The sequence below is a fragment of the Brienomyrus brachyistius genome, chromosome 12 (genome assembly GCF_023856365.1).
Source record: "Brienomyrus brachyistius isolate T26 chromosome 12, BBRACH_0.4, whole genome shotgun sequence".
Lineage (NCBI taxonomy): Eukaryota > Metazoa > Chordata > Actinopteri > Osteoglossiformes > Mormyridae > Brienomyrus > Brienomyrus brachyistius.
The window spans coordinates 382,200-400,976 of NC_064544.1; the positions used below are offsets into that span (position 1 = coordinate 382,200).

General features: G+C 43.7%; 1 protein-coding gene across 1 annotated transcript in view; it reads right to left on the bottom strand.

The window, feature by feature from the left end:
• The window catches only part of LOC125704464 (stonustoxin subunit alpha-like), a 302,833-nt gene that overhangs the window by 230,158 nt on the left and 53,898 nt on the right, over positions 1–18,777 (bottom strand). The window lies entirely within an intron of this gene.

The window sequence follows — 18,777 nt, forward strand, 5'->3', positions numbered from 1 at the left end:
AGGAGTGAAGGGACGAGGGACAAAGAAAGGGGAAGCAGAGATAGAAGGGACCGAGGCAGGGAAGAAGGGAGAGAAGGAGGGGGAGCGAAGGGGAGCCCGAGGGAGCCCCAGCGGGCGACGGGAGGCAGCCGGAGGGGCCGCAGGCGGCTGGGAGGCCGGAGCCGGAGGGGACCTCGGAGGGGCCGAGGAGACAGGGCGAGGGACCCGCGGAGGGGCCAGGGAGGGAGCAGGAGGGAGCACCAGGGAAGGGGACGAGGGAGCTGGAAGGGGCCAGGGCGAAGGCAAGGCGAGCGGGGGAGCCGCTGCAGGCGGCGACGTCCTCCGACGGGCCGAAGGTAGGGGCCCCGCAGGCGACCGAGGAGCCGCCGTCGGGGAGCCCCCAGGCGACCGACCAGGACCCGGAGAGGGGAGCGAGGCGGGGCGACGAGGCATCGGAGGGGGACCCGCAGGCGACAGCCGACCCGGAGGGCCAGGACCCGCAGGCGCCAACCGAGCCCCAGCGCAGGCGAGGCAGGGCGAGCCAGGGGGCAGGGCGGGCGGGACCCCAGCCCTGCGTCTGTGTCCCCTCCCCTTACGGGACACAGACAGGCCGAACTTAGGTCGGGGTCGACGTCGCCGGGGTGAGGGACAAGGGGTCACAAGTTCTGTCCCCGAGGGGTCCCATTCCAGCTCCTCCACCTCCAGAGAGGGAGGAGCTGCGGTGGAGTCTTCGGGGACCTCCTCGGGAACCGGGGCCAAGGGACTTGGAGCGGGGTCGGGACTTGGAGCGCGGTCGGGACTTGGAGCGCGGTCGGGACTTGGAGCGCGGTCGGGAACTGCAGGTGGCTGCAGTGGGGGCGCCGGCCCGGGAGCTGCAGGTGGCTGCAGTGGGGGCGCCGGCCCGGGAGCTGCAGGTGGCTGCAGTGGGGGCGCCGGCCCGGAAGCTGCAGGTGGCTGCAGAGGGGGCGCCTGGACAGGAACATGGTCAGGCTGTGGGGGCGCCGGCCCGGGAGCTGCAGGTTGCTGCAGTGGGGGCGCCTGGACAGGAACAGGAGCGCGGTCAGGAACAGGAGCGCGGTCAGGAACAGGAGCGGGCTGCAGTGGGGGCGCCTGCCCGGGAGCTGCAGGTTGCTGCAGTGGGAGCGCCTGCCCGGGAGCTGCAGCAGGCGGCTGCAGAGGGGGCGCCGGCCCGGGAGCTGCAGGTTGCTGCAGTGGGGGCGCCGGCCCGGGAGCTGCAGCAGGCGGCTGCAGAGGGGGCGCCTGCCCGGGAGCTGCAGGTTGCTGCAGTGGGGGCGCCGGCCCGGGAGCTGCAGCAGGCGGCTGCAGAGGGGGCGCCGGCCCGGGAGCTGCAGCAGGCAGCGAAGGCGGTTGCGCAGGCGGCGGCAGCGAAGGCGGCTGCGCAGGCGGCGGCGGCAGCGAAGGCGGCTGCGCAGGCGGCGGCGGCCGCACGGGAGCGGGGTCCGCCGGCAGCGGCGGCCGCACGGGAGCGGGGTCCGCCGGCAGCAATGGAGGGAGGTCCTCCGTACTGGCGATCGCCGGTCTCCTCCTTCTCCCCCGCTGGCGCCTGGCGGTGGCGGGAGGCGGCGCGATGTCCGTGAAAACGGACGGTGGAAGAAAGGCTTCCGGCTCCGGGTACGGGTAGAGGAAGGGCTCCTCGTCCTCGTCCTCACTGGAGAACCAGTACTTCCACACGGGATCGGGGTCGCGTGTGGTCAGCCTCCGGGCTGGAGGTAGGGCGGGTACTTCCCTCTCGTCCTCAATCGGGAGCCAAAGCCTGGAGAGCGAGCAGGCGCCGAGACGGATCGTCCCCTGCGGGACTCTCCGTCTCCTCCGCTTCTTTTTGTGGTCTGTCATTCTGTCACGATCCGGGGTGTAGCTGACGGGCGATCGTGCGGGTAAGGAGAAGGCAGGCAAGCGGGATACGGGAAAACGGGGGTTTATTCGTGGGAATCGTCCAGGACCTCAGTTTTGAAGATGGGAGAATTTTCTTCTTTCAAGACTTTAGCGCCAAGACGGCTGCAGCCAGGAAGGCGATGAACGCGCCGATCCGGAGAGCGAAGGAGTTGGGTCTTTCTCCTTTCCTGATTTTCCCTGCGCGCCTGAAGCTGTCTTTTGGAAGCCAGCAGGTCATGTCCGCTACTCCGGAGGACGCGAACACCGCCATGGATCATTTTCAGTCTCTTGGGACTCTTCCCGTATAATTATTTCGCTCCCCTTTGGGTTTGCCGTTTTCTTTTTTATATATTATTATTATTCATTTATTTTTATTTTTACATTTATTTAAATTTTTCTGCGATCGCTGTGGGTCCTGTGTATTGTATTGTACTGTTATGGGATGCTTTTGTTTTTGTTTACTTTGCACTTTGCGCCTGCTTCTATTAGTTTATTAATTGGATGTCTGCTTTAGTGCTATTGCCTGACTACTCCCATTTGCCGTTTTTCCTGTTCTGTACACGGGGCAGCAGCAGTGGTACGGGGTCTGTTTGATCTGTGTCTCTGTTACTCAGAATGGGCTGGGGGACGTGTGCGCGGAGTTAGTGTGTTTTGCGGCTTAGCTTCAGGCGCCACGTGCGCGCAGTTTCTGACTTCGGTCGGAGGGGGCGGGAGAGTGGTTGTTCTGGACCTGGCCGCAGTCCCGATTAGTTTTTTAATGTCTTCTATGTTACTGCTGCGTTGCCTGTCCGGAGCATGGGTCTGGGGGATTTTTGTCTCTGTTTGGGGTGGTGGGAAGGGGTTTTTCCCTGAGACTTACTTCCTGAAGTCACTGTTCATCGACCGGCACATTCAGCTTCTGGTTCATGTCTGGCATATTGAGATTTTGTTAACTTGTTTACATCTTACTGTCTGTTTTGTTTTGATCATGGCCAATATAAATATAGCTTCCTGGAATGTTAGGGCTCTGAATACCCCCAAAAAACGGTCCAGTGTGACTGATTTTTTGAAGAGGCAGCACGTCGACCTTGCTTTTTTAATTGAGACCCACCTTCTCCAGCGAGATGCACTGCGGGCGGCCTCCAGGTTCTACAGGGTTATCTCCACTTCATCAGCTTCCTCACGTAGATGTGGAGTAGCCATATTAGTCAAGCGGTCCCTTCAGATTCATATTCTTAACTCTGGGGGGGATGCTGACGGCAGGTACTGTTACGCCCTCTCTGACCTGGGAGGTAGGAAGGTCTGCTTTGTTGCCGCATACGCTCCCACTCCCCCACGCGCCTCATTCTTTCAGGATCTTTCTGACCACCTTCTTAAATTTCAGGAATTTGACCTTGTTATTGGAACTGATGCTAACGCTGTCCACAACCCTGTCCTTGATAAATCTCCCTCTCTCGTGGGTAGCCGGGTGCCTCCCTCCACACGTTCCCTGTGTAAATTCGTGGAGGACTTGAATTTGGTCGATTCATTCCGCCTAATTAACCCCTCCGCCAGAGAATTTTCCTTCTTCTCACCTCACTTCAAATCCCAGTCTCGCATAGACTACATCTTTGTTTCTCGCTCTCTTACCTCTGCTGTTTGTAATGCTTCTCTGATTTCTTCCTCTTTGTCTGACCACAAGTGTGCTCTCCTCCACTTAGCTGTACCTACTCTCTCTCCTCCGGCCCCAAGATGGAGGCTCAACACTTCTTTGCTTCAAAACTCTAAATATATAGCCTATCTGACTCCTAGACTTGAAGAATTTATTTCAATTAATACAGGCTCAACTGATGACCCAGTCTACTGCTGGATGGCAATAAAGGGCTTTCTCCGCGATGCCACGGTTGCTTTTGCCAGTGGCCTGGCTCGCGAACGTCACCGGAAGATCTGTGATCTCGAAAGGCGGCTAGCTCACTTAGAGAGTGCTCGTCCTGTAGTGGTTGATCCGGATCATGAGACCCTCATTTTAAACACCAGGGCGGAGCTAAATGTCCTTCTGTCACACCGCGCTGAGTTTATGGTTCATCGCACTAGGTCACGATATTATGTCTCGGGTGCTAGGCCCAGTAAGTTGTTGGCTCTCAGGCTCCGGCAATGTGACTCTTTCTCCTCAATTTCTTCTGTTAGAACCAAGGACGGAGCTCTCACCACTGACCCACAGGAAATTAACAGTAGCTTTTTTCAATTTTACTCTATTCTCCCCTCCCACTGTCTTTCCACCCTCTGACCCTGATTCGTTTCTTGACTCTGTACCACTTCCTTGTCTCTCAGGCCCAGAAGCCTCTATGCTCGAGGCTCCCCTTTCAATGACAGAACTTAAAGAGGCTCTGGACTCCATGAGTCTTGGGAAGTCTCCAGGGCCCGATGGCCTCCCTCCGGAACTCCTTTCTGCCTTCTGGAAGCAGCTCTCTATTCCGCTCTTCCACATGCTGAATTCTGCCATTTCTGCCTCCCATCTCCATCCTTCTCTTAATCAGTCCTTGATGACTTTGTTGCTCAAACAAGGTAAGGACCCTACAGATTGCTCCAGCTATCGCCCGTTGTCCCTTATGAATTCAGACATCAAACTGCTTGCCAAGGTGCTTGCCCGTCGACTGCAGGCGGTGATTTCCAAATTGATTCACCCAGACCAAACTGGTTTTATTAAATCCCGTCACGCGGCCGACAACATCCGTCGCCTCCTCCATGTACTTCACACTGCTCCTTCCTTTCCCTTCCCTGCTGCCCTTCTCTCTTTAGACGCAGAGAAGGCTTTCGATAGGATGAATTGGTCATTTTTGTGGAGGGTCCTGCATAGAATGTGTTTTGGCTCTTATTTTACCAACCTAGTCCAGACCCTTTACTCCTCCCCCTCTTCTGTCCTTTTGACTAATGCCAACATTTCTCCTCCTTTTCGGCTTCTTCAGGGGGCCAGGCAGGGCTGTCCCCTCTCCCCCCTACTCTTTAACCTGTCGTTGGAGCCTCTGGCTGCCGCTCTCTGTCACTCAGATGTTATTTCCCCCATCCTAGTGAAAGGTGTCCCTCGGACAGTTTCTTTATATGCTGATGATCTACTTCTTTACCTCGGCAATGCTCCTGTGGATCTCCCTCATGTCCTTAACCTGTTTCAGTCATACGAATCCCTGTCTGGCTATAGGATTAAATGGGCAAAATCCTCTCTCCTTCCGTTGAATCCTGCCTGCCGCTCCTCTTCACTTCCTCCTTCTATTCCTCAGGCAGGGTCTTTCAGATACCTGGGGTTGGACATTTACCCATCAGTTGCACAGCTGCTGGTTTCCGCCGCACTCTCGAGGGATTTAAAGCCTCAATCTCCTCGTGGTCTTCTCTTCCCCTCTCATTTCGGGCTAGGCTGGCTGTTATTAAGATGAACGTGCTCCCTAGAATTAATTTTATGAGTTCCATGCTTCCCCTCTCCCCTCCACCTGGGTACTGGGCCTCAGTTAAGTCTACTATTTCTACTTTTCTTTGGGATGGCAAGAGACCCTCCGTCAGACACTCTACCCTAATCCGTGACCGGTTGGATGGGGGCGTCTCTCTACCGGACTTCGAAATTTACCACCTTGCTTTTACTCTAAGGCCAGTTTGGAGCTGGATCAGTCCTCCCCAGCATCCCCCTGCCTGGCTTCCTATCAAAGCAGAATACGTTCTCCCCCATCGTCTAGCCTCGCTTCCTTTCCTCCCTGTTAAATTCAAATCCATCTCTGCCTCCGTCGGTCCGATTATCTGTCAGGCCCTTCGCACATGGAGAAGGGCTGAGAAATTGTTGGGCCCCTTCCCAAAATGGCACCCCAGTGTTCCGTTGCTCCATAATCCTGTCCTGAACATTGGAGGCCGCCTCATCTCTTCCTCGCCGTGGTCTCAGTCAGGTATCTCCACCCTGGGTGACATTTTTGATAGCTCGGGTCTCAAATTCTTCCAGTCTCTTAAGGTCACATTTAATCTTCCCTCTTCTTCATATTTTTTCTACCTCCAGCTGAGGTCCATGCTTAGGGCCTGTAATATCTCCTTTTCCTCACCTCTTCCGTTTCACCCGCTGTGCAGATTTGCTCTGTCCCTTTCTCCTGTTTCTAAGCCCGTGTCCAGTCTCTTTTCCCTCCTCCGCAAATCCTCCTATAAACCTCTCCCCATAATTTCTGTCTGGCAGGGGGAGCTCTCTCCCACCCCCGTCTTATCTTGGAGTGTTATTTTTCATAATATTAAAAACTTTCTAAAAATCCCAATCACCAGCAAACACAATTTAAGTTTGTTCACAGATTATACCCCACTCCCAGGAAACGCCATCTCATGGGCTTAGAGCCTGACCCCTTATGTCTTCTTTGTCCCCTCCAGGTCCCTGGTACCTTTCTCCATATGTTCTGGGACTGTCCTCCAGTGGCTGCTCTTTGGGATTACGTGGCCAGATCTCTCTCTTCAGTTCTTTCCTCTCCCATCCCCCTGTCTCCCATGGTCCTTCTTCTCCTGGACTTCTCTTCTCTCTCTCTCTCTCGCTTCCAGCAGAGGCTTCTGATGTCTGCCTCCTTAGCGGCCAAGTTGTTATTAGCCTCTCGTTGGAAGTCACCTGATCGTACCATTCCTTCTGTCTGGAAGTCCACCTTTCTTGATCTGCTTCTGCTGGAACTTTCTGCAGCCCGGATTAACAACTCGTCTGGTTCTACAATCCAGAGCTGGGTCCATGACGTGCAGCTGGTCAAGGATTGGTTGCAGGTCATGTCCTGAGGCCGTATTCCTTGTTTTTTGTTTTGATTTTTACTTTCCTAATTCTGACATTTTTCAGTGGTATAAGTGTGTTATTTCTTTTATCCTCAGTTTTTAGCTGTGCTCTCCATGGCTGAGTGTGCCGGTGACCTTTGTTGGTTTTCTGTTTCTTTAAATTGAACTTCTGTCTCAGGGTGTATTGGGGGTGGGGGTGGAGTATGTTCTGTTTTGTTCCATTTTGTTCTTTGTTATAAAAAATCTCTAATAAAAATTTGGTCACAAAAAAAAACAGTAACCATCCATCCATCCTTCCATTTTCTGAACCCACTTTTCCAATTCAGGGTCATGGGGGTGTCTATCCCATAAGCTACAGGCCCAAGGCAGCAAGCAACCCAGGATGGGGCACCAACCCATCACAGCGCACATTCAGATGTTGGGCCAATTTGGTAATTCCAGTTTTAAAGTTAGTAAGTTTTGGACTTTGTGGGGTGGGGGTACATTGTGCCAGGAGGAAACCCCACTGCGACACTGGGACAGCATGTGAACTCCACACACACGGAGCCATGGGGGAGACTAACGCTGCTCCCAGAGGTGTGAGGCAGCACTGCTGACCACTGCACCCTCCCTAGCATTAATGCTGCATAGTTCATCTCATTTCATGCACCAGAAAGGCTGCCAGGTGTAACTGCGTGAAGATACACAGAGTGTGTATGTTGATACCATTGTGTCGTGAGCCTGTTACTACGGTAAACAAAGTAAAGTCAGGTGTATTTGTACAGCAGCGCAGACGGATGCACTGATATGTATGGGCCATGGACAGGGTGAAAACATATTGCACAGTGACCCATACAGTTAATATCATTTTAGCTGTTAAACCTAACTGAGACATTACCGAAATGTGACATTTTGTATGTGTTACATTTGCAGAAACATACACATATTGTAAGCTCAGTCCAGTTAGTTTTGTAAATAAATTATATGTTATGTTAATTATGAGTAAAGTGAGTAAATATTTCTATATCTACTTAAAAAATTTTTTTAATCATCTTGATATTTCACTCCACTTGTTAAAATAAAAAAAAAATCTTTATACACTTCAAAATGTGGCAATATTAAAAAAATATATACTGTGGAGGAAATTGGAGAACCCAGTGGAAACCCCCTGACCACACAGGTAGAACATGCAAAGTCCGCAGACATAGAGCCTGGTAACCATTAAAAAATGTAACAAATTACAGTGTGAAGACTGAGGAGCAACGATAGATATAACAATTCATTATGCTAGTCTGCCCTCTAGTGGAAATTGTTAATAATGTTCTCCCCGATCACCTGCAGTTTCCTTTTGACAGTCAGGATCCGTCCTGGGCTTGTCTGTCATTTGCCTGTTTATCCAGCTAGTTGCCACCTTAGGAAGAGAACAAGGGAGCAGGAATGCAGGGTGTGACATGGATGCAATAATTTCCTGAAGCAGCTGGTATTCGCTGTTAACTGACAGTCATGAGGAGGCACATGCAACTTGAAATTTAAAAAAAGTAAAAAAACCTTCAACTTCAGCTACTTTTCATGTTTTACAGTTAAAGTAAAAATTGCTAAAGGAAATAAGTCACATGGTGACGCTGGAAAAATAAGACCTCTTACAGTAAATTATCTCAAAATATAATGAACAACAGACATCTAGCTTTGTCGAAACAAAAGTAGCCAGCCTTGACTCTTAGAATAAAACAAATCCTCTCTCCTTTAGCCATTGACTGAATGGAAAAGTGGTAAAAACCTGTGGTGTGCAAAAACTATTGGTAGTGTAAATGCACGTGTCTTACTGTCAGGGAGAGAAAGAACTAGAGTGTAAAGTCGTACTGTGGCATCGGTGAGCTCCTTCTCGCATGCCACTGTGTTTTAGTTGCCCTTGTTCCTGTCACAACGTGCCTTGTTAGAACGTGTATTTATGTTGAGCACAATCGAGTGAAGTGAGATAACAGGATAGCACTTAAACAAAGGAATACTTTTAGTTTCATTCTGACAGGTCAACTTGTTGACTTGTTTCGACAGTACAAGATGGATTGTATTGATAATATCTTCCGACACGCCACATTTTTCCATCCTCACCATGTGATTTCTTTTCCATTAGCGATGTTTACCTTAACTGTATAGCATAAACACCAGCTCAAGTTGAATGTTCTCCAGGTTCCAGGTTTGAAGTTTTGCCTGCCTCCTATGGACTGTCAGTTAACAGAGAATAACAGTATCTGGATCAGACAATAATTACAGCATAAGCAGCAATGAAGACGGTTAAACTAAACAATAAACGCAAAAACTGTTTCATGAACATATATCCAGTGAGACTGGTGTTGATAAATAGCATGCAAATAGCCAGCAGTTTACTTTAAGGTGCCCCCAAACCTTATAATCAGCACCTGTTGCAAAACTGCCAGAAGTAAACTCTCTGAACCTTGTGGTTCTCTGTCTGTTGTGTTGTGATGTTCATTGTTTAGTAAACAAACATCTCTATTGGATGCACATCGCGGTCCTGTTTTCACAGACCTAAGGTTAAACTCTAAAGCCCTGACGCCTGGGAAGTCTGTTTGTGCACATGAGCGTGAAGAAACAGTTACTGAAAAAAGCGTGTTTATTAAAATAACTGAGGTTTTATTCTGTTAAAGTTTTTAAAAATATGTTTTTAATGCTTGCTGCTAAATGATGCTTACTAGTTCCTACAGCTAATAAATGTAATTAAATAAATAGGTCCATCTTATTTAAAATAAACTAACAAAATACAACTAAATTGTCTTATGTTAAATATTTTACCCATCCCTGGGATTTCTGCAATCGTTTGTTCTGTTCAGGCTTGCAGCGGGTGTCTGGGCTTGTCCCGGAGACTGCTGGCATGGCAGGGAACAACCTCCTGACACAATAATGATGTGAGAATATGTTACCTAGAGTACCATACTTGCACTGTCTTGTCAGTTTGCGTTGTGCCCATGTAGGGTTTACTTGTGTTAAGTTGCTAGGAGGAGGTGTCGCAGCTATAGTCCGGGGTTCCGTACCATGTGGGATAATATGCTTAAGTTCTTTATTAATTCTCATTGGCTAAATGCTTTATAGCATATCTTTTACTTATTTCAAAATAACACATTAACAAAAAGAGATAAATGTATATTGTAAATTCTTGCCTCTTGCCTGATTCCACAGTACCTACCCCCACTTATGTGTAATCCCCACCCTTCCATGGCTTGTGCGATAACAAAACACCCTTCTGTCTATCTAACTGCACATTTCTAACAGCTTATTACTTATTTTCTAATAACACATTAACAAATAAAGTACATTAATGAATACATGTAATGTATTTTTATTCTTTTAAAGTATTGAATCGGGCTAACGTGACCCGATTCTTAGTTTTCTCATGATTCATATGTGATTGTGTTTCTATTTCTGCTTTGGGTCATGTGTTTATGTCTTTGTCCGTGGTTAATCCCCACTGGTACCAGGTTTTATAGTTATGTTTGTTTCATTTGAGACTGCATTCGCATTTCAAGGCTCATTATACATTTTCTGATTTTTTTCTCAGACTGGATATGCTTTTCTTGACGGTTCACAGTCATAATTACAAGTGACTTGTATCTAACTTGAATGTGAACACATCTGTCCTCTGAAATGCCACATATGCACACACTGTTGTGCACATGTTTTTGCACAAGCATTCAGAGTCACCAACAAGAAAAAATGCTCAGCACATGTGTATAGGCAAAAAAACCACAAGAATTCCCATCAGATCATTGTCATTCAAACCTGTCTTTTGCCAGTGTGAACCCCTGTTTTGCACACTTTTGCAAAGTGATTAGCTTTACCGCACTTTTTACAGATTTTCCCAAACGCTGGGCAGTTGTTTTTGTTACTCTCATGTGTTTTCCCACAAAACTTGCAAGTTATTCACTTGCCTCTTGCTTTTGATGCCTGCTTAACTGTGTCTATCACTCCTGCATTGCCCTCAATTGTTCTGCTGTTCTCCTTTGACAGTTCTGTGGCTCTGCATATTTGCATGCACCTCTCTAAAGTCAATTTGTCTTCTCTGAGTAATCTTTGTCGCAGACTTGCATTACTGGTTCCACACATAATTCGGCTATGTATGAGGGAACATTTAATCTCCCCGAAATTGCATGTGCTTGCTAACACCCTGAGTTTTGTGACATAGTTGTCTATATTTTCCCCATCCGCCTGATTTCTTCGTCTGATTCATTCCAGCTGCCTATTGTTTGCTCCCTCATTTAGTCCTTGTTAAAAGTGCTTCCCAGTCCTGTGCGCCCCAATTCTGACATTACCGTTGCCGCCCTTGTTAGCCCGTGTTCTTCCCAGTTTGTGGTCTCCCGCGGTCCCGTTACTTTCCGGTTTGTTTTCTTTTGTAATAAAACTTTTGTTTGCCTCCAATTCCTGCATGCAACAGCTTATTTTTCACTTGCAAAATATTGACCTATTTCGCAAGTTACAAAACATTGACATTACAATCATTATGATAAATATAGCTACAATCTGAAATAATGGGGCCAAGCAGAATTTTTGAAAAATTCAAAAATGGCAGAAAATCCAGTATGGTGGACTAATAGCAATGGGTACATTCAAATTGAGAAGGATTCTGGGAGGGAAAAAAAGATCACAACCCTATAGCAAATGGTTCAAAAATATAATAAAAAATGCACCTTGAAATTTGGCCTGTTGGTGCCGCTATAGAAATGGATGGATTGACCCCATATTTGGTTTCTGGATACTTTGGGCTGTCCTCTATCAAAACTTTATTACCAAATAAGATCAAAATTGATAACAGTCTTTACCTGTGTGAATCACTTACTTGAGTGATAAGTACCAAAAAAATAACATTTTAGTTAATAGATTAGATTATTTTTATGTTAAAGTGATACAGAACAGAGAGCAGAGTAAAGATCCTACTGTCTTTGTGTGTGCTCTCCTTATGCAAGTTACTGGATAAATTTAAATGAAACACGACTGAAACTGTTTTATCAATGCTCCCAGTCTGGTAATCTCTGATGTTATACACTATATTGTAAATGTATTAACACTTTTTTAGCACTCTCCTAATTGGAGACATTAAAGGGCCTATTGTGACAGTATAAGTATGAAATTTCAAGTCAACATGTCAATAACAGCGTGGTGGGCTTCAAATCACAACCAGGACCTTGTCACGCTTATTGAGTCATAAAAAAACAGGACTAGAGATAATGGAAAAAATCTGGCGCAAACCAGTTTCTTAGTGAATAGAAAATGCAAAACTGAATAACAGAGTTTAAAGTTATTTTTGGCAGGGGAATGGGTAAACGCCTAATGTCAAAATGAAACTCGGAAAGTGAAACTGAAAGTTCAATATTCTGGTATTTATACAGCCCCCTCTTCAGCGTATTCTTCAGTTCTATTCTCATATGTGTTCAGTAGTTTAAAGGGATACTGTCGAGCAAACTCATATTGCGATCCATACATCCACCATTCTTCTAACTTCAGCAAAGCCTGAAGACCAATAGAGGCAAAGGAGGACACAAGGCAGGACTGCACTCTGGATCAGATGCATTGCAGAATCCAACAACTAATTCAGATTTTACAATCATCTGAGGTACCGTGAAAACTATGAAGTAATGCCTTTTTTTTTAAATATGGAAATGTATGAACTTCACAGATTTAAAAATTGTTTGTCTTATAGCCAAGCAGGATGGGATATCTGACTATGTTACTAAATTTAAATGAACTTATGGGGAAACTATCACCGACTTAGAGAATTTAGTTACTTTCAATTAATACATTCTTTCAATCAGGGTTATTATAGTTTGATTTTTGAATTTTATTTTTATGTTATTGTCAATTTATATTTGAAATCCAGTTTAGTTTAAGTTCGTTTTCAGTGTTGTGTTATGTTTTGTATTTTAAGGATATAATTCACTGCTGGAGATTGGCCAAAAGTTGTAGTTTTATGTGTCTAACCTTTAGAGAGTCCAACAGGAATACACAATGCACATTACGTACTAAAAACATTATAATGGGCAAAACATGTTTCACTCAGCTATAGCATTAACTGGCATAATGCTTAAATATCACTATAAAATCCATCACAGCAATACTATTGTATTAAAATTTTACTCCAATTAAAAATAAAGAAAAAGCATTGCAAAGTACATATCAGCTCCTGCACACGACTACAAACCAGCACACATTTAAGTCTTTCTACTTGTTTACCTCACAATATCCACACAGTAAAAAGTGTAAAAAATGTGTTACAATTAAGTATTTTTCCGGAAGTTCCTTAGCCTGGTATGTTTCCACACCAGACCTTTTGCTATAAACAGTCCTATATAATGGTAATGGAAAGTATTTACATTTAAGTTAATTTTGACATCCTTTAATACATGATTCTTGCTATATAATGATAATAACCCTGCTTTCAACAGAGTAACAAGAGAGTACACAGGAGGCAATCTTACCATTTAAGTTTTATATATAACATTTATATTTACATTTACATTTAACATTTATATTTAACATTTATATTTACATTTAAGTTTCATATTTAACATTTATATTTACATTTAAGTTTTATATTTAACATTTACATTTCATATTCATATATAGACAAACCATTTATATTTACATATGATGAACAATTTTGAACATAATCTACACAGCAAAAAAACCTGATGATCCACAACACCATTGACTTCTAGCTAAAAGTCAGAAAATTGCACTCAATGTTGAAAAAGTGGCAAGTACAAAAATGTTTGCTACCTTTACAAACGGCGCCCCCTAGTATTAAGTCACGTGCATCTACATGGCGAAATGCAGTTTTGCAGTTTTCAAAAAGGTGAACACATACCAAAACTAAACTTTCTACAAAATGAAATATCATACATTAAGAAGCAAATGGCACAGTCGAGAATACACGTGAGTCCATCCGTCTGTCCATTTCGGTAACTGCTAATTCTATTTAGGACTGTGTGGCATCCAAAGTCATGGAGGCAGGGAACAACCTAGGATAGAGTGCCAACCCATCACAAAACACACTTACAGATACACTTTGGCAATTGGACATCTCCAACTAACCTCAGCATATTCTTGGACTGTGGAGTGGAAACTGGAGTAAGAATTATATAGCGCAATAATATATAGAAATATTTAAGTGTTATACCATTAGGGAGGATTCAAATGACATCTGCATTGTCAACACGTCTTGTAGGTGAATCAATCAGGCAAAATGACTGGTAGGTTAAAAAAATATTATTTCAATTAATCTGAGTAAAAATAGATTAAAAGAAAGTAGTGTGTCCTCACAATCCTTAGTTGCAATGCATGTACCTTAGCTCCTGTGTGCCAGCTTCTCCGTTGTCTTCTGGTTTTCTTTAATTTCTTTCCATCCTTTTTCCCGTACTGTATTTCTCTCTAATGATGTTTTATGCATCATTATATATATATATATATATATATATATATATATATATATATATATATATATATATATATATATATAATTACTATATTATACATAATATATATACTTTTTTTTCCATTCATCACTACAATTACTACTACTGTTGCTGTAATTTCTAAACTGGTAGAGACTCAATTGATCCCGAAAAAAATACTGTTGATTTACATTAGTAAAGTAAGAATACACAATTATAGTATAGGTATAAAATAAAGATACATAAAAAACATATTACAAATTATCTAAAGATATCCTTTATATAGGATATTTATCATATGTATAAAATTGGTCTAAACTTTGTTTATCATTGTTTTCTGAGTTTGCAACTTCTTTCAAGATTGCAGTTTTATTGCATTTCTTGTGATTAGGGTTAGCCGAGCAGGTGGGCTGCGGGGAAGAACGACGCAGGTAGGCAGGATTGCAGGATACGAGGGTTTATTAGGGCAGACGGCGACGAACATCAATGACAGATCTGGGAATGACTGACTCTGACGTGGACTAAATACATAAGACAAGCCAAAATAAGGCCACTTAAAAAAAATTGGTTCTCGTCCTTTTTTTTGGAGGGGGTGGGTCGGGCGGGCGGGATTATTATTATTTTTATTTTTTTTACAAATTTTGATTGACTGTTTGGACTTTCAAATATGTAAGAAAATACATATTTGAAAATACATACCGAAGAGAGCAGACCTACTTAGTACGCCTCCTCAGTTCTTCGTTTGTTGCGTTTCAAATATATTAAATGTAAGAAAATACAAGAATGTAAATTCCTTGATCTATGTGTATCTCATAAATGCCTTCCCAAATATGGATTTGGATACTTTATGCTGATGTTTCATTCGTGAATATAAAAATGATACTATTTGAAACCAATATTTTGTTTGTCATTCCCATTCTAAATGAACAACCACGATTTTAAAATATATATCTAGAAAGAAAGTGTATCAAAACATGTTAAAACACGAGGAATTTACAAAATACAGGAACGTGAATGGTTGAACAAGGAAATGCAACTCTACAAACAAGTACTTAAGAACATGTACCACATCACGTCCCCAGATTTAAATCTTTGCACCCGCCCATCTCAGGTAGAGACAAATTTAGGTTCATGAAACCATTCCAAGACTAGGATTACACAATGTGGATCAATCGTCGATGTGGAATGCGCGGGAAATTCAAATTTCGTCATTCTTGGGCATTTTCCATGCGATTTTTACGAAATAAAAAATAAAATAAAAATTCGGGTCGGAGGCATTTCGGCGGGTCGGGCGGGGACGAGAACCAAATTTTTTTTAAGTGGCCTAACAGGAAAAAGCTGGGCACAATCGGGGCAGCACATGTGGATGATCAGGGGGCGTGGCACACGAGGACTGGACACGCAGGTCATGACAGCATTTCAGATTCATGCTATTTGCATAACTAGTCCACAAAGAAAGCAAGTACCCAAAGTACCAGATTACTGAAAAAGTACTGTGGTTTGCATGCGTAAAACTGGATCAGCTAAAAAATGAAACCTGGAGTTACATATAAAATAAATTTAAAAAAAGGAAATCTGACATTTGCTCTGTAATTTTAGTTTGTTTTAGTGTGTCTGTAAACATACAACACAGTCTCACTGTCACGATCACGTGCGGGGAGAGCGGCGATCGTATGGGCAGGAGTGCAATGAACAGGCAAACAGGCGAAGATCAGGACAAAACTGGGGGTTTATTACGGGATCAGGACTAGGGACCATCCGACAGGAACAAACCACACCGTAACCACAATGACGGACAAGGAAGACAAGCAAGACTAGGACTTAAATAGGACAAGACTGATTAAAGTAATCAGACACAGCTTGAGACGATCAGGGAGGCACAAGTGGGTAATCAGGGGGCGTGGCACACACGAGGAGCGGACGAGCCGGGCATCTCACTCACTTAGTTATTTTTTTTTTAAAATTTATTTCATTTAATAAAAATGTTTTTTTAATATATTTAGGTCTCATTATTTTGGTAGTTTTCGTGGACAATAATAACAGAGAAAGCGATGTCATTTTGTGATGCAAAGCGTGTCACCAGTAACATGTTTGGTCATATTATATTGAAAAAACATTGAGTACTTGGCATATCGATAGTGAAGAAAATTATATCATGATAATTTTATCATAGAGCCCTAGATCAAACTTGGATGAAATCGTTTTCTTTGTTGCAGAGTACATAAATTGGGATATGGGAAAACTGTGTTAAGAACTCCGTCCAACATAGACTTGGTACATAAATCAGGGCTATTCAATTTAAATTTAAAGAGATCCAGACAGAGAAAATTTCCTGAAGCAAAGGTTTGGAAGATAATGATGTCTAACTATCTAGCGTGACATATATTAAGTAGCCTTTTAGTTATATGAACATTGCATATAATCAATACCTGACTATCAAATTAAATAAATTCAGTACAATTCAAAAACTTTTTGACAATAGTTATTGTCACGTGCCAAAGACCTTTGGCCAGCTGGCTTGAGTGAGATTTTCAATTCGAGAAGTCTGCACACATACGTGATAGTTGAATACCTTGTAAATAGTCTTTTTTTGTGTTTAACAGTGAAAATAAACTTTTGACGTTAAAACCTGAAACCGTATCATGTTATAACATGAAAATATGACATTATGAGAAAACCTATCCCAATAATATTAAAAGTGAAATTGATCAAGGGCGGTGTTATGCCAAAAAAGGCATCCCCTTTGATTTTGCATTTCTGCAGCTCCCATCATAAAGTACATGAGAAAAATATCCCCTCACCGACTTCATCATATTTGCACTGACCCCAGCATGAAGCACGTTTTCTTGATACGATTATTTGGGGACAAGTGTCATCTACGTGGTGCAACACTATTTACAAAATATATGTATGCACACAGGGGCGGCATGGTGGTGCAGTGGTTAGCACTGTTGCCTCACACCTCTGGGACCCGGGTTCGAGTCTCCGCCTGGGTCACATGTGTGTGGAGTTTGCATGTTCTCTCCATGTCGTCGTGGGGTACCCTCCGGGTACTCCGGTTTCCCCCCACAGTCCAAAAACATGCTGAGGCTAATTGGAGTCACTAAATTGCCCATAGGTGTGCATGTGTGAGTGAATGGTGTGTGAGTGTGCCCTGCGATGGGCTGGCCCCCCATCCTGGGTTGTTCCCTGCCTCGTGCCCATTGCTTCCGGGTTAGGCTCCGGACCCCCCGCGACCCAGTAGGATAAGCGGTTTGGAAAATGGATGGATGGATGGATGTATGCACACGTATGTGTATATATATATATATATATATATATATATATATATATATATATATATATATATATATATATATAAAAGGGGCGGCATGGTGGTGCAGTAGTTAGCACTGTTGCCTCACACCTCATGGACCTGGGTTTGAGTCTCCGCCTGGGTTACATGTGTGCGGATTACTATTGTCACTATTGTCATGGGGTTTCCTCTGGGTACTCTGGTTTCCCCCATGCAGTTCAAAAACATGGACAATTGGAGTTACCAAATTGTGTGCATTTTGCGATTTGGAAAATGGATGGATGGATGCATATATATGGGGGGGGGGGCAGCCCATCGCAGGACACACTCACACACCATTCACTCACACATGCACACCTACAGGCAATTTAGCAACTCCAATTAGCCTCAGCATGTTTTTGGACTGTGGGGGGAAACCTGTAATTACACTGTAATATACAATGTAACAAGCGCTTTATTGCCAAGTTCATGTCTGCTGTTTTCAGATCTGCGACTTATTTTATTAGTTTTATGTTCTATATCTGTACTTTAACAAAATACAACGTCGAGATAGGTTTTCTCGTTATAACGTAATATTTTCATATTATAACGTTATTTGGTTTCATGTTAAAATGAGATGTTTTCACGTTACCACGTGATAGTGAGAATATTTTCTTTTATTATGTTGTGGCGGTAAGACACTTCCATACCATAACATATCAAGTTTACCTAGTTTTTAAAATTAGTTTGACAACAGACTTACATTGTATTATTGTCTGAAATATCGTTTTGTCTTCGTTATAACTAATTGGGTGAGGAATAAATGTACAATAACAAATAAATTTACAATTTAAAATAGAAAATAATGGAAGAAATTTACAAGTCTTATTATCGGTAAGGATTGCTTCCAGGGAAGCACAGATGCCGTGAAGTCAGGTAAACGTTATTCGTGGAAATCACCAAAACACATGACAGAGTTCAAACATTGTATTTCACTTTAACATCTTGTTTTTTGTTAAAGGATTCTCATGTTTGGGAGAATAAACAAATATAGGCGTAGTAGACTACCGCCATGCTCTCATTTTCAAAATAAAAAGGTTCCTGTGGATTTCAATTAACTTCACAATTTTAATGAAATAGTCCATGTTCCATGTTTTGCTTTTACCAAAATCTTCGAGAGCATAAACCCATTTTCTTGTTTGATTAATTAACTATACTTCTTGCATGGCTGTGCCTTCTTATTTGGCTTCAGTTTGGTGGGCGTGTCCATAATGATGAGGGGAGAATATGCATAACTCAAAAGCATGTGACTTTAAGTGCTTTTTTAAGTGCTGGGTGGAGGAATCAACCTCAAAGTGAATAGAGCAAATATTAAGTCAGTGCCAGTTAAAGCACTGATTTTAACTGAGCCAGTCATGTATAACAAACCAGCAAACCTTGTGTATACTTCTGTTATTCTGGGAATAT